Raw genomic sequence first — 14,380 nt, 5'->3', positions numbered from 1 at the left:
TCTAACAAAATAAGTAAAAGATCTTTACATTGAGAACTACGGTTCTCTGTAAAAGGAGATCAAAGAGGCTATCAGAAAATGGAAAGATGCCCCTTACTCATGGGTAGAAAGAACCAACAGTAAAAATGACCATACCAACAAAATTGTTAGGCATATTCAATACAATCCAATCAAAATGTACGTAGCATACCTTGCATAACTAGAGAAAACAAATCTAAAATTCACTTTAGAAGAGATTGAGAATAGCGAAAATAATTCTTGTGAACATAAGTAAGGTAGGGGCCATCAAAATCCCTGACTTGTAGTTATACTGTGATTAAAAACAAAAATTTTGTAAATAGGGAAGAGTGGAGGAGGTGAAGGGAGGGCAGGGACAAGGGGAAAAATGAGAACCAAGACCTGTCATGTAAAGGTACAAGATCCCCATGATGAATGTAACTGTACTGTGTACCTAAAATGTACCAATAAACTCAAGGAAAACAAAAACAAAATAAAAAAACATCCCCCCCCAAAAAAACAGCTATCAGTAAAAAACAAAAAAACAAAAAAACAAAAACAAAAACACTGCATAGTGAAAACACAGACCTGGAGATTAGTGTAACAGGACAGAAGACACAAAAACAACTCCAAACACATTCAGCCACTTTATTTTTGACAAAGGGAGCAAACACATTCCCTGGAAGAAAGACATACTTTCCTCATGCCAAAGACTAAAACTAGCCCCTTATTTCTCACTATATACTGAAATAAAATAAAAATAGATCAAAGATCTAAATATTAAAACAGAAACACTAGACCCTAGTTCCGTTGCCAACCAAGGTCTACACTACAGGCTGCAGAGTCCAGGCTGCCAGCTACGCAGCAAGCATGCCTCCCTACACCATTGTCTACTTCCCAGTTCGAGGGCGTGGTGAGGCCATGCTCATGCTACTGACTGACCAGGTCCAGAGCTGGAAGGAGGAGGTGGTGACCATAGAGTCCTGAACACAGGGGCCGCTCAAGGCTTCTTGTCTGTGTGGGCAGCTTCCCAAGTTCCAGGATGGAGACCTCACCCTGTACCAGTCCAAAGCCATCCTGCGCCGCCTGGGCCATTCCCTTGGGCTCTATGGGAAGGATCAGCGGGAGGCAGCCCTGGTGGACATGGTGAACGACGGTGTGGAGGACCTCTGCTGCAAATATATTACCCTCATCTACACCAACTACGAGGCGGGCAAGAATGAATGCGTGAAGGCACTGCCTGGGTGTCTGAAACCTTTTGAGACTGCTGTCCAAGAATCAGGGGGTAAGGCTTTCATCGTGGGTGTCCAGATCTCCTTCGAGGACTACAACCTGCTGGATTTGCTCCTGAACCACCAGGTCCTGGCTCCCGGCTGCCTGGATGCTTTCCCCCTGCTGTCGGCCTATGTGGCATGCCTCAGGGCCAGGCCCAAGCTCAAGGCCTTTCTGACCTCCCCGGACCATGTGAACGGGCCCATCAATGGGCCCTTGGAGGAGGCAAGGCTGCTTACCTCCCTTTCCCCAGGACCAATAAACTTTTAAGACCAAAAAACAAACAAACAAACAAACAAATCATAAACTCTAAATCAACTGAAAGATAGAATAGTGGAATTTTTCAAGATGTAGGCATAGGCAAAGGCTTTATAAACAAAGTCCTGATCACACAGGAGATATTATAAAGAATCAACAGCTGTGTTCCCATCTTATTAAAAAGCTTTAGCACAGCAAAAGAAATCACCAAAAGAATAAAGAGACAACCAAAAAATGGGTAAAATTTTTGCCATTTATTCCTCAGACAAAAGACTTATCTAGAATATATAAAGAAGTGATAAAAATCACTTCCCCCAATTTAAAGATCCAATCCAGAACTGGCATCTGAGATGAATACATACTTCTCAGGTGAAGAAGTACAAACAACCAATAAATATATAAAAAAAATGTTCAACATCAGTGGTCATTTGAGAAATTCAAATTAAAACAATGCTGAGATTTCATTTTACTCCAGATAGAATGGCTATTTTCAGTAAAAAACCAATAACAAATGCTGGTGGGCTGTGGGGAAAATGGAGCCCCTCTTTTGGAGAGCAGACTGGTGCAACCACTGTGAAAAGCAGTGTGGAGATTCCTCAAAAACCTAAAACTAGAAGTTCCTTTCAACCCAGCTATATCTCTTCTTTGTATCTTCCTAAAAGAATTAACAACATCATAGCACCAGCCATGTATTAAGATATATTAAGCTCGTGATTACCAGATTACACTTTTGGGAGGTGGTGTAACCTTTAAGAGATGGAGTCGAGTAAGAAGTCAGGTGACTAGAGTGTGACTTTGGGAGTGGTTTTTATCTGTCTCTTTACTTCTTTAAGGCCATGAGGTGAGCATCTTCTGCCATACACTTAAGGCATAATATATTAATTTTCCACAGACCCAAACGCAATAGGGCAAGAAACCATGGACTGAAACTTCTTAAGCCATAAGCCCAAACAATCCTTCCTTCCTCATAACTGCTTTTATCTCATGTATTTGCTACAGCAACAGACTGCTGAATAACAAAATGATTATCTTAAATCTAAGCTTTGTAGATAGATATCTGTAGCATACCAGGAACTAAAGCTAGTGATCTTTGATTATTTATTGTATTTTCTGAGTATGGAGAAAATAAAAGTGTATGTGGAAATTCTTCACTTTAAGGCCAAAAGACTTGCCCTTCTAGCAGAAGGATGATATAGGTTCAAAACAGGACTAAGAATCTAATCTGAGACCATTATGAGAAGTGGAAAGGAATCAGATTTAAAAAAAAAATGAAAGTAAACCTGGTAACAGAGTTTTAACTTCAATAGGAAGTAGGAGTGATCACTTAGAAACTTTTACAGACATGAGTTAGGGGTATATGGTCTAACTCCCCAAGTCTGCAAGGTTCTAGGCATGAGACTCTGGAAGAAGCAGAATATCTTAACATGGTGCGTAACTATAACAGCAGTAGTGAGGAGAGGCAGGGCTCTGATTTCCCTTCTCTGGGTTAAAGACCCTGAAAAGTGAATAAAATAAGGTGTGTGCTGGGTAAGATGATGAAAATAGGAAGAGCAGAGGGGCAGCTTCTGCACAGCAAACTTGGCAGTTCATCCTGAATGGGGAGAGTAGTTTCTGGGATTAGATCTCAGCTGCTTTAGTTCCAAGTGTCTTGGATGTACCTACCTTCTCTACAAGTGAGTTAGCCAAAATCTGGTTGGGGGACTTTCAGGAGGGTGTCTCCCTGAAGTCAAGCAGAGTTCAGAGATAACCTATAGAATGGAGGAAAATACTTGCAAGTGATGCATCTAACAAAGAGTTGATATGCAGAATATAGAAGAAACTTCAAAACAAATAACCAAATAAAAATGGTCAATTATCTAAATATTTTCCAAAAGAAGATATACAAGTAGCTAACAGGTGTATGAAAAGTTGTCAATATCAATAATCATCAGGGAAATGCAAATCAAAACCACAATCAGATATACCTTACCCTGGTAAAAATGGATGTCAAAAGATTAAAGGCATCAAGTAGTGGGGATGTGGAGAAAAGGAATGGTAGCCTATATTGATGAGAATGCAAAGTCATACAGCCATTATGGAAAACAGTATTAAGGATCCACCAAAACTGAAAACAGAATTACCAGATGTTATGGTATAAATGTTCTCCAAACTCTCATGGGCTCAGACGTGGTGCTTTTGGAAGGTAATTGTATCATGGGGCACTCACTGGTGGATTCAATGACTTGTGAGTTCAGAAGCTGAGTGGGTTTTTGAGAGGAGAGGACCCAGTCAGAAGAGATGGTTCCTTAGGGGCATGATCTGTAAGGGAATGATTCTTTTCCTGGCTTCTACTGTCTTTCTCTTCTTGTGGACCATCATGACATGATCAGGCAAGCCCTTCTGGCATGCTGTTTCTTCATTGGAGTCATGGACTGAAACTTCTACATGTGTGAGCCAAGATAACCTCTTGATATTGTGTCTCTGAGGTGAGGAAAGTGGCTAAGGCATTGTGTGTACCAGCCATTTCATGCCTGCATATGTACCCCTAAGAAATGAAATAGGTATGTTGAAGAGATGTTTATACCCATGTTCATTGCAGCACAACTCACTAGCCAATATGTGGAAGCAACTTGTGTCTTTCAACCTATGAATTGATAAAAAATATAGTACATATAGACAGTGGAAAATGACTGAATGGAATCCTGTCTTAAGACAGGATGGAACTAGAAGTCATTATGTTAACTGAAATGAATCTGACAAAGAAAGACAAGTATCTCAGGATCTCACTCATATATGGAATCTAAAAAGTTGATCTTATGGAAGCAGAGAGTGGAATGGTTACCAGAGTCCAGGGAGAGTAGGGAAGAGCAAGGGTAGAGAAAGGTTGGTCAGTAGTACTAAGTTTCAGTTTGATAGGAGCAAGAAGGTCTTGTGTGTTATTGCAAATTGAAGTAACTGTAAATTACAATCATGCATGGGGCATTTCAAAAAGTTAGAAGAAAGCATTCTTGAAAATTTTCACCATAAAGAAATGGTAAATACTTACTAAGATAGAAATGTTTAACGTGCTTAAAACATTGCACAGTGTGTACAGGTATCAAAATACTAGATGCTACCTTACTCATTAACATGTACAATTGTATGTATTTATCAGTTAAAAATAAATGAAAATTATATTTTTAAAACCTCTCTAGCTTTTGATTGGAAATGTATGGCAAAATAAAACAAACAAAAAAGCCCAGTAAGACAACTTATTTATAGCACTGTAATTTAAACATGAGAAACACTGGGAACTGAAGTGTATTGTTTCTTTTAAAAAAATCTTATCAAAAATAGTTTCAACAGTATTTGCCTTTTTCTTCTTGTCATATAACTTAACATATGGGATGAACATCTTTCTGTGCCTTGGTGAATTGTCACATTCTTTTCTAAGTTTGGATCAGCTTCCAACATTTTATCCTTTGTGCTTTCAAAGTCATGAAGTATCTCTGTGAGTTTCTTTAATGTGAAGATTTTCCTGGCATTATTTCTTCTGGGACATCTTCATATTTATGTCACAAATACTTTTCTTGTTCATATTGGTAAGTTGTTCACCTTTTCTAAGTTCCTCTGGCTGAGTGTCTAGGTTTTTGAATGATGACAGTGTTAACATCCTAGTCAGCTAAGTCTTGAATATATAGTTGATTCAAATTTCACTTTCAGTGTTACCACTTTTCGTTTCTTCACTGTGCTTTTATTTCCATTGGCCAATTCTCTTTCAAGAATCTATTTTCATAAAATGTCATATGGATATACTACTAAGTGGCATGAAGGCACCACAACATATTTATGTAAACCAAATCTCACACACCTATTACTGACAGATTTTTAAACCAGTGAAATGGCTGCTTAGTGTTCCTGAGAGGATCTATTATTTTCATGGTGAGTTTTGGAATGAAGACTTATTCCTGAAGTTTGTAGTTTATACAATTACAGAGTTGATTTATTGTGGCAACTGGAATTTAAATTATATTGTTAGGAAACAGTTAACTAAACTATGAAAACTGAAATTTATGCACATTGGAATTGTTCAAAGCAAACACTGCTTGTAAATAAAACAGTACTTTTTAAGTACTCACTTTCCCAAGAGCTTAGAAATTCATGGTGATTCAATTTTTCTTTTTTCCTTAAAATGAGGTGAACTTTATATATAATACATGTGAAATTATTAAGGGCACAATTAGATGAATACACTAAAACAAGTGAGACTCAATTTCATTCATTTCTGAGCTTATCTTTTCTTATGTAAAATCTTTTTTCTAGGGTCTGTACACAACACAGGAGACACACTCTTCAGTTTGGGTATTGTGATGTAAAAGTCTGTAGACAGTCCCATGTGGCTACATATAATTTATCTCGGTGTAATGAGCTGGGACCTTTATCATTTGCGCCTCTTACTCAACAACAGCTGCAGTACTAGAGTCATGGTATCTTAAGAAAAAATGTTGTATTCATCTGATTAGTTTTCTTGAAAATTGCTAATCTTTATTATTCCTTTTTTTCAAAAAAAGTTTTGGGGGCTACCAGGGTTTGAATTCAGAACTTTGTGCTTGTGAGGCAGGCAGCGGCACCACGGAACTATATCCTCAGCCTTCTTAAATGTGTTTGGTTGGACTTCTAAAAGTAAAAATCTGAACAAATTAGTTTTCCTGATGGGTTTTAATATTTACTGAATTTTAATAACAATGTTTTGCTTCTTTCATTTCAAATCTTTTATTTTAAGGTCAAATGATGGAAGTAGATGTAAAAATGAGCACAACAACAACAACAATAACAACAAAATGAGCAGAACACTGTTCATTCTCAGTACTATCTGGTATTGTGTCTCATGGAAAAATCCCAAAGCTTTCCTAGAGAAGTAGTACTTGATTTATACAGGCTACCTTTGATAGCAACAATTTTTCAATGGCTACTTATTCTGGGTACTCAAAAGTAAAAATATTCATCTCTAGAGAGCTCTCTGTGGAGCATTCCTGGTACCAAATGTAGAGGGTGAATTTTGTGATTCTGGGATTCTTTTCCTTTGATAAGTTGAATAAATATGAATAATTCTTAATTAAGATAAACATGCTGAATGGAAGCATATCAATAGGGTGCTAGGGGTGGTCTGAGAAATAGAATGGCACTTATTTTTCTTTGCTTATTCCCATACTTAGAAAAGATTCTTTAGACTAGACATAAAATGATCTACTTCCTGTAATAACAAACTCAACTGGCCTATTTTTACTCATGATTAAACTACTAGAGAAAACTGTCTGGAGGAACTTTGGAATTTTAATGAGAGTAATTTGTTGTCTCGGGACCTAGCAAATGCTATCTTGGTTGTGTCATATGAGGAAATGTTTATTCCATTTTACAGGATTCTAAATCCTGGTTAACAAGAACTAATGGGAGTTTATAAAGTACATTGTAAAAGGTCACTGACTTAACAAGAAATAAAGAACTGAGCAGATCCCACCAGTATTATTATCATATTTAAATCATACTTAAAACTGCTATTCCTTTTATAAAACTTAGAATTTTGAGCTATATATTGTTTGTTACTCAGAACAAGAAAGAGATATAAATACTGAGATTATGCTTATTAAAAGTCAACATAGCAAGGGAGGTAGACCTGGGATAATTATTCTATATACTAATTAACTTTTGAAATAATTACCTTTTATTTTTACTAGTAATATGTGTTCATGTAAGAATTTGAAATAGTACAAATGGGAGCAAGTGTAAGATCCCCTATGATATAATTCAACTTCAGTCCTACTTTTCAGATAAAATACTATAAAGTTCTTTTAGTTCTGCAGATATTTAATTGTACTATGAATCTTCTTGTATTTTGCAATTTTAGAAAGCATCTGTTTACACCCTAGAATTAAATGTAGATATTGACTTAATCGTATTACCTTCATACTTTTCTCATTGTTCATAATTATAAATAATGTATTTTGTTCTTTCACATTTATAACTTTAACAATTACACTACAACTTGTATTTCTTAACCCATTAACACTAGATAGTATCTTTTGATTCTTATTCATGTAAAATGAAAAACTCCATATTTTTCTTTATAAATTTTCAAGTACTTTATTTCTATTAAACTTTATAACTATAGTTAAATTTTTTTCTTTTCTGTAATTGTTTTTTTTTAAATTGAGTATATTGGTACATTTTATGGATACAGTACAGTTATGTTCATTGTTGGGATCTTATACCTCTACATGACAGGTCTTGGTTCTCATTTTTTCCCCATGTCCCTGCTCTCCCTTCAACCCCCACTCCCTATTTACAAACACTTTATTTCCATATTTTCATTTTCTCACATTTTTTTGTTTTCCTTTATTACCCTTCCCCTACCCATCCCACCTACCCTACATCTTTAGCCCTTTTCTTCCCATTTCACAATGTCAGTTATCTCATTAGGATCTTATGTACTATTACAGTTTATTCACAATAGAGAAACTATTCAGTATTTACACATGTGATTTATTTACTTCACTTAGGAGTATTTCCTCAATATGTATCCATTTTCCTATGAACGAATCTAATTTCTCATTCTTTATGGCTGAGTAATATTCCATTTTGTAGAAAAACTATATCTTTATCCAGTTTCCAGCTGATGGGCAAATGGGCTGTTTCTAAGGTTTAGCTATTACAAACACTGCCACTATAAACATGGGTGTGCATACATCACTGTGATATGATTCTTTTAATTCTTTTGGAAAGATACTCAGCACAGGGATGGCTGGGTCAAATGGAACCTCTAGTCCCAGCTCTTTGAAGTATCTCCATATTGATTTCCATAGAGGTTGCACCAGTCTGCACTCCCACCAACAATGGAGAAGGGTTCCTTTCTCCCCACAACCCCGCCAACATTTGTTGTTGTGTGATTTCTTGATAGCAGCCATTCTTTGTTTGGTGAAGTGGAATCTCAGTGTTGTTTTCATCTGCATCTCTCAAATGACCAGTGTTGTTGAACATTTTTTCATATATTTACTTGCTGCTTTTACTTCTTTGTCTGTGAAATGTCTGTTCATTTCAGATGCCCATTTTTTAATCAGGTCTTTATATTTGGGAGGGCTGATTGTTTTGATTTCTTTATATATTCTAGATAATAGTCCTTTGTCTGAGGAGCAGCTGGTAAAAATGTTTTCCCACACTGTAGATTGTCTCAGTTCTGTGGATGGTTTCTTTTGCAGTGCAGAAGCTTTTTAATAAGATGAGATCCCAGTTGTTGCTTCTTTCTGCTAGTTCCCATGCTACTGAAGATTTGTTCATAAAGTCTTTTCCTATGCCAATGTCTTCCAGAGTTCTGCCTAACTTATCTTCCAGCAAGTTTACTGTTTCTTTTTTTATACTTAGATCTTTCATCCACTTGGATTTTAATTTAGTGCATGGTGAAAGATAAGGGTCTGGTTTTAATCTTTGGCAGGTTGAAATCCAGTTTTTCCAACACCATTTATTGAAGAGGCTATCTTTCCTCCACTGAGGCTGGTCTGCTCCTTTGTCAAAGATGAGGTAGCTGAGTGCATCTGGAGTTGTTTTTGTGTCTTCCAATCTGTTCCACTGATCCTCAGATCTGTTTCTTTGCCAATACCATGCTGTTTTTATCACAGTGGCTTTGTAGTATAGTTTCAAATTGGGAATTGTTATACCTGCTGCCATGTGTCTGTTGCCTAGGATGGCTTTTGCTATTCTGGGTCTCTTATGGTTCCAAATGAATTTTTGGATTCTTTTTTATAGTTCTGTGAAATATAGTGTTGGAATTTCAATTGGCATTGCATTGAATCTGTATAGCAGTTTTGGTAGTATGGCTATTTTCACTATGTTGATTCTTTCTACCCAGGGGCATGGGATATCTTTCCATTTTCTTATATCTTCTTCAGTCAGTATTTTCAGAGTGCTATAGTTTTCAGTGTAGAGGTCATGTGTTTCTTTTGTTAAATTGATTCCTAGATACTTCATTTTTTTGGATGCTATTGTGAAAGGAATTGTTTCCCTAATTTCTGTCTCAGTGAGTCGATTATTTGTGTGCAAGAAGGCTACTGATGTTTGGCTGTTCAGCTTGTATCCAGCTACTCTACTGAATCTGTCAATTAAGTCTAGAAGTCTTTTGGTGGAGTTTTTTGGGTCTTCAATGTAGAGTATCATATTGTCAGCAAATAATGACAGTTTAAATTCTTCCTTTCCCATCTTAATTGCTTTATTTTCTTTTTCTTGTCTTATTGCTATGGCTAATGTTTCCAGAGCTATATCAAAGGGAAGTGGTGATAGTGGGCATCCCAATCTTGTTCATGATTTTAACATGAAAGTTTTCAGTTTAACACGATGTTGGCTGTTGATTTTTCATAGGCAGCCTTCCTTAAATTGAGATAAGACCATCTATTCCAATTTTTTGCAGGGTTTTTATCATGAATGGGTGCTGAATTTTGTCAAATGCTTTTTCTGCATCTATTGAGAGGGTCATATGGTTTTGTCTTTGACTTTGTTAATATAGTGTATTACATTTATTGATTTACATATGTTGAACCATCCTTGCATCCCTGGAATAAATCTGACTTGGTCAGGATGTATGATCAATAGCACAAGAAACTGTAGGAACTTCACAAACACAAGGAAATTGAACAACACTCTCCTGAACAATCAATGGATCACAGAGGGAATTAAAGAAGAAATTAGACAGTTTTTACAAAGAAATGAAAATGCCATTGCATCATACAGGAATCTATGGGACACAATGAAAGCAGGTCTATGTGGAAGATTCATAGCACTGAATGCCCACACTAGGAAAACAGAGCAAGCTCAAATAAATAACCTAAAGATGAATCTTAGACTCCTAGAAAAACAAGAGCAAGAAAACCCAAAGCTTGAACAAGAGAGGAAATTATAAAGATAGAGCAGAAATCGATGCAATGGAAACTGAGAGAATGATACAAAAATAAATGAATCAGAAAGTTGATTTTTTGAAAGAGTAAATAAAATTTATAAACCCTTAGCTAATCTTATCAAGAAAAGGCTCAGATCCATGCAATCAGGAATAAAAAAGGTAAAGTCACAACAGATCCAATAGAAATCCAGTGGATCATTAATTCCTACTTTGAGAACCTGTACTCCAATAAAATAGAAAACACAGAAGAAATGGACAGATTTTTAGATACTTATGAGTTACCAAAGTTGAACAAAGAAGATAAAAACATTTTAAACACCCCAATAACAGTCAGTGAAATTGAAAATATAATTAAAAATTTACCAACCAAGAAAATCCCAGGCCCTGATGGGTTCACTGCTGAATTTTACAAGACATTTAGAGAACTACTGCCTTTACTCTTCAAACTTTTCAATGAAATTGAAAGGGAAGCTATACTTCCAAATTCATTCCTGGAAACAAGTATCACTTTTATTCCCAAACTTGGGAAAGATGCAACTAAAAAAAAAAGAACTACAGGCCAATCTCCTTAATGAATATAGATGCAAAAATCCTTAATAAGATACTAGCAAGCAGAATACAGAGGATCATCAAGAAGATCATATAGTTAAAATTTTAATTGGGAGTTAGTTGCACATTGTTTGCCTATTTGTGCAAGGCCCTGTGTTCAATACATAGCAATATTAGATCACTTTTTAACATCAATTAACCATCAAGTGATAAAACATCAAGACAGGAAAGGAAATGTATTTCTAGGCTTCAAAATATTGTCATTTTTTGTAATAGATACCACCTGTTTTCTTTTTTGTGAAACACTTAGCAAAAAAATCTTAAAAAACAATAGACTTGAATACTATTCAAATACTTCCTGCAAAATTTTTTTCTACTTAACATATATTTTTGAAAAACTATAAATTTTTGCATATCTTAAAGTCATCTTTTTGTGCACATATATTGTTAATTACTGGGTTGTGTGTATAGAGCCTTACAGTCAATATTAGATCTGCTTATTTATTTTTTATTTTTAGTTTTTTGAAACAGGGTTTCAGTATGTAGTCCAAGTTGATCTTGAACTTGCTATGTAGTTAAGGTTGGTCTCAAAGTCAATGGCAATCCTCTTGTCTCTGCCTTCTAGTGCTAGGATTGCAGGTGTGTGCCACAATGCCCAGCTGGTTCCCTTACATAATTTATCTTGGTTCTTTTTTTTTTTTCAAATTCCCCTGCCCTCCTTTCAGTGCCTCCCTCCCTCCCTAGCTACAAAGACATTGTTTCCATTTTTTCATTTTCTTATATTAATTCCATTCCCTTTTTCCTTTCCCTCTTTGGATTTTGAAGATGTTGCTCCATTGCTTTTAAATATCCAATGTTTTGAATTACATATATAATTATAATGATTTGTCTTCTTTAAAACTTTTTTTCTGGAAGCTTCTAAATTTTATCTTTGTACATGTACTTTAATTTCATTAGAGTGTATTTAGAAGTAAGTCTTTTAAAATAATCCTTCTGGAATAATTTAATCTAATAATCTTCTGGAATAATTTTCTTTAACTCTGGCATATTTTCTTCTATTATATCTCTAATTGTTACTTCTCTCCTGTTTTTCTGTAGTTTCATCATTTTAAATCATGAGAATCTACTTCTACTCTTTTTTAACCATTTTGTCTTTGTTTAAATGCCAAGGAGAGTACTTTTAATTATTTATCTCAACCTTTGTAATGATTTTTCCATTTTTATTTTTATTGTATAAGGTATGTGGATACTTTTTTGTTTAATGGATGACAGCCTGATTTTGTTTGGATATATTATGCATTTTCATTAATCAATCAATCAAATACTTGAATTTTTAAAAAGTTGTCTCTTACAACTTCACATGCTGTTGTTTCACTAAAAATTGTTCATTCTCCTTATCTTCACAATTTTGTTTTATACAATTTCTTATCCTCAACTGTTTAGCAGTTCCTTGTTATTAACTCATTTTGAAAGTTACTTATCAGGGACTAGATTGGTTAACCTAGGTAGGTGGTTGGGCTTTTTTCTGTCATTCTGAAGATTTTTTTTTTTTTTAACAGAAATCTGCTCTAAGTAGGATGTTTCTTTAGTGCCCTATGAGACAGTTCAAGACATGTCAATTGGCTAGCTTCATTACTGGCTTAGCAGGCAGTGACGTGACTTGTAGGTACCTGTGCTGTCTCCAGATATAAGTGAGGCAGGCTTTGCTTTGATATGCAGAATTCATACTGAGACATTTATTAATTGTATTTATTTGGGACACATTTGTCTTCCCTTTCATTCATTTTCTTTAGCCATTTTACATATACCTTCTCTTTCATTTTTACTATTTCAAGCCTTGAGTTTTGTTGGGAAAGATGGCTCTCACATCTTTGAGGTAAGCACATACATCAAGTAAACTTTCACTTAGTACAACAAAGAGGGTTAATTTAATTTAAGGAGAATTGCTGGAATTTTGTAGTCTCTAAACATTTTCAAAGTTTTAATAAAAAATGATTGTTCATTTAGAATAACTGACTGAAGAGCTGATACTTCTTAAAGTTGATACTGTCAGCTCTCTGGATTTTTTATAGTTTATAAACTCTTAGCTCTGGGTGTTTCCCTCTGGGATAGGTTTGTTATCTATTCAGTTTTTAAAACTTAATGTACTGTAATTTTTAGATCCATTATTTATTATTTAGCAAGTAGTCCTGTATTTCAATGAATAAATCCATTGATTAATTTGTTGTTTTTAAAAAGTAATGTTATATCAGCATCTATGTTATTGATTCATTAATGAGCTAGGCATTAGTCTTTTAAATTTTATTAGTTTCCTTCTGAACTCATTTTAGTTATGTTTCTAGGACCAGTATTCTACATGATGAATAGCTAGGCTTTAGATTTTACTCATTCAATGCTGTAAATTTTCATTCATGACTTAACATTGAACAAATATATTTGATTATTTTTTTGGTTTTTTGACCCCAAAATAGAACCAGTTATCAACTAATACCAAACTAGACAAATTATTACTTAAAGGGATACATAACAGTATTTTAGTCTTACTGTTATATGATCTGCCCAGTCATATCTTCCACAAAAACACCATATATACAACATAAATAAATATTGGTTGAATTCCAATAGATTTTCATTTAAGCATATTGCTTGTGTACTGTTGATTTTTAACTCAGACAAAACCATATAAAGTAGTGTAAAGTCCTTATTACCGAGGATTACAAACAATCTGCATTCTAAGATACCTGCATAGGATAGGACAATCGGTACCATCTCCATATGATAAAATCTTTATAGGAAATAAACTAGAATATAGGCATGTATCTTCCTTTTTATTTTGTTTTGTTTGGTACCAGGGATTGAACTCAGGACTGTGTGCTTGCAAGGCAGGCGGTGGAACCACTGAGCTAAATCCCTGGCCCATATCTTCCTTTTTATTTTCTTGATTTCATAATCATTTAAAAATGTTTCTAGATGAAATAAATGGATATTATCTGGAACAAAAAGATAAATATTGTTTACCTCAATTTTTGGGGTTTTCTATTCCCAATTACAGACAATTGGTTTTGCCATCAAATATATTAAAAGATGAATCTATTTTAGGTTGCACCTGATAATTTTTGGAAAATGTCTTATGACATTCAGTTGGCTTATTTCCAATTATCTTTCATCAAATCATTCATTTTTCATGGAGGTATGTTTTCATCCAAAATATTTTTATTAGTTGTTTAAGAAATTTCATTGATCAAGGTTAGATGCTCTGTGAGGTCTATTATGATAAGTCCCCTGTGGTTTGAAATATTTCTGAGATACTGCACTTTATGATGTGCTCTATGATGTAGAATTCTTTGGTCTTTATTGTCCATTTGTCTTTATCCTGGCATAGAGATAGACATATAACTCTAGAGC

General features: G+C 34.8%; 1 pseudogene; it reads left to right on the top strand.

Moving 5' to 3' along the window:
• The first annotated feature begins 859 nt into the window (after positions 1–859).
• LOC104874304 lies at positions 860–1,539 on the top strand (annotated as a pseudogene).
• Positions 1,540–14,380: the final 12,841 nt, after the last annotated feature.

The sequence above is a fragment of the Fukomys damarensis genome, unplaced genomic scaffold (genome assembly GCF_012274545.1).
Source record: "Fukomys damarensis isolate Sample0158 unplaced genomic scaffold, DMR_v1.0_HiC HiC_scaffold_5, whole genome shotgun sequence".
NCBI lineage: Eukaryota > Metazoa > Chordata > Mammalia > Rodentia > Bathyergidae > Fukomys > Fukomys damarensis.
The sequence above is the reverse complement of the archived record's forward strand: the minus strand, read 5'-3'. Positions and strand labels throughout refer to the sequence as shown.